The 2829-nt window shown below is 43.3% G+C and overlaps 1 long non-coding RNA gene across 1 annotated transcript; it reads right to left on the bottom strand.

Moving 5' to 3' along the window:
• Positions 1-478: 478 nt before the first annotated feature.
• LOC135177139 (uncharacterized) lies at positions 479-2322 on the bottom strand. Its single transcript, XR_010302944.1, has 3 exons — positions 2221-2322; positions 1843-1948; positions 479-1103 (listed from the first exon to the last, which is right to left on the bottom strand). It is a non-coding gene; the product is annotated as an uncharacterized LOC135177139 (long non-coding RNA).
• Positions 2323-2829: the final 507 nt, after the last annotated feature.

Here is a 2829-nt window from a genome sequence, read left to right on the forward strand (position 1 = left end):
TTATTAGATATGAGAAAGGAATTGAAGCCTTTCACACATACATTTTAATGTACTAAAAATAGCGAAGCAATTAAAAATACCTGAATTATTAAACAGTTTTTAGAAGATGGGAAATTCTATTTCCCAAATAGCAATTGCTATTCTGAAAGAAGAATTCTTGTTCTGTGTATTGATATCTCACAAATTAAATTCTTCCATTCTAAGTTTTAGAGTAGTAGTTTTCAGTAGAACAGAGAAGTTATAAAGGGAAATGTTCAAATTTTTGGTGTTAGAAATGCTGTTTGAGAAGTTGTTAATAGTGGACATTTCTAGTGTCATCCATTGGGTGTTTTCCACACTTGCAGACAAGGGTGTGCTATAGCTGCTATTTCAGCCGTATCAGTTTTTCTTAATGGACCTCAGTGGTCATCAGCAACCTGAAATAGTCAAGAATAGGAAGTCAGCAGTTGGCTCATGTCTTACCACTGTTGTGGGCGAACCCAAAGACTCAAACCAAGGAGGTGCATCTGTTTTCAATACACTTATTCATCAGTATTTACCTTCCACTAGAACTTCAAGTAAAAACACTCAAGCTATGACTCTACATATCAGTCCTGCTAGATGTGTTCAAAGTTCAGAGAATAATTGATTTTACATGGAAGGGACTTTTTGGCAAGGCCAGAGGGTGAACATCAACCAGTGTGAATAGGAGCCTGTAATCACTTTAATATCACATTATTACTATGATTATTATTAAATACATCAAATGTGTCCAGCAATGTCATTTTATGTCTTTTCAATGGCAATGGGGACAGAATGTTTGGGTGAATTGTTCCTGTGTAGGACATGCATGACAATATACAGGCACTGCATATCCCTTCAGCAGAAGTCAGTAGATGAAATGGTTTCGACTTATGACTATAGACCTCTTCTGACCTCTCATAGATAGATCTCAGCTTGTACAGCTTTTTTAACAGGAAATTGTCTGGAAGTCAAGGAGTTTGTGATGAAAAAATAATCAATGTTTACAGAAGCTTGGTTCCTTTCACAAGCCTTCTGCTCCTTCATTCAGCCTGAGAAGCAGACAGTCTTCAGGAGTCCCTAAAGTGAATGTCATAGTCCTCCTGTGGAGAGAACATACATGCCACATATCTGAATCTACTGAAGAAATGGAGCAAGAGAGGAGGAAGAAATACAAATATGCTTCACAGTCAGAATATGATAATTTCACTCAGGATTTCTGAACCTGGAACTGTTTCCTTTCCTCCTCACCACCTCAATCACAAATGATTTGTTTCTTTCCAGAGTCAAGGAAATAAGTTATCCAACTGTCTGTGTATAACTGCACATCCAACCCTGTCATCAACCATGAAACACTTGTGACTTGGAAACTACACTTACACATCAAATGTTGTCTGTATCTAGCATGACATCTAGGTACAGAGTCTCAATGGTCCCTTGCAAAAGCTTCCAATGACTTTGTTCAGTAATGCTGTACGTAGAGGAAGATCTGTACTCGTGTAGCATTATACTACTCTTGCTTTTCCTTCAAAGCCCCTGGACATGTGTAAGGGACAGTCCCTAAAGCAGATATCCTATGAGCCCAGACAACCTCCCCAAGAGAAGGGCAAAATGGAACTTGTGGGAAAGGGTCTAGTATCACTTCTCTTAACTTAACTTGCCACATTCTGAAAAAGCACTAATGCTGATGGCCCAACCACTCCAGGAGAGGCCTGGTGGCAGTTGTTTTGATGCTCTACGCCAGGAAGAAGTAGTGATGCCTCAACCACCCTACAAACTGGAGTCTATAAAGAAGGGCTTGAACAACCTTAGGTGGTGACTCTCTCTACATGGAATACACACTCAGGCAGGTTTGGCGCTGGATCCAGGACTGATGATCTTTTTTTCCTCTCTCTTGCTCTTTTCCTTCCAATGTGGCAGCTGCCATTGGAATGAGCTGTCGCCGTTCCTGGAGATGTTCAACAAAAGACAGGATGAGACACTTAGTGCCATGGTCTAGTTGATTGGATAGGACTGGGTGATAAGTTGGACTGCATGATCCTGGAGATCTCTTCCAACCTGGTTGATTCTATGAGATAAAGTAAGGAAGCAAAACCAGCACCTGTGAGGGATGTTGGAGTAATCATCAAGTCTCTAGCCTAACTAACCGGGGGGCCACTCAGGCCCCCCGGCCTTTGAATCCCCTCCACCAGACACCCAGTGCACACCAAAGGCACTCACCAGTCATGATGGGAGAAGGATCCCTCTGCCCAGTTGGGCAAGCTTGAGGCTTCTGCCTTTCCTGGGGCCTATTAAATAGGGCAGGGAGGCAGAGAGGGCAAAGTGGTGACACCTGGGCTGGGAGGAGACTCCAACAAGACACAGACTAAAATGGAGAGTGGGTAGGGAGGGCAAAGTGATCACACCTGGGGTGGGAGGAGACTCCAACAAGACCCAAATTAAAAAGGGGAGTGTGCATGGAGGGCAAAGTGATCACACCTGGGGTGGGAGGAGACTCCAACAAGACCCAGGTGCTCTGGGATTGGGGGATAAAAGGGGCAAATGGCATCTGGGGCAGGAGAAGGGAGCTGGTGCTGAAAGGATGGCAATGTCTGGAGTTAGTTGCCCATTAATGCTTTTTTTTCTCTATAAGACTTTGTTCCTGAGCTGCACATCTCTGTGAAGCAGGTGCTGGGTACCATCCTGAGAGAGGCCCATGTCTGCAGCAGGTTTGTACTCTCCCTGTGGTTCTAGAGAACAGCCCTCCAGAACAGACACTGGATAGATACTGGCAACAAGTTTTTGGCTTAGGACTTTTTCTTCACTCTCTTTTCTCTGTAGAAAACTGAA

This window comes from Pogoniulus pusillus, chromosome 7 (genome assembly GCF_015220805.1).
Source record: "Pogoniulus pusillus isolate bPogPus1 chromosome 7, bPogPus1.pri, whole genome shotgun sequence".
Taxonomy (NCBI): domain Eukaryota; kingdom Metazoa; phylum Chordata; class Aves; order Piciformes; family Lybiidae; genus Pogoniulus; species Pogoniulus pusillus.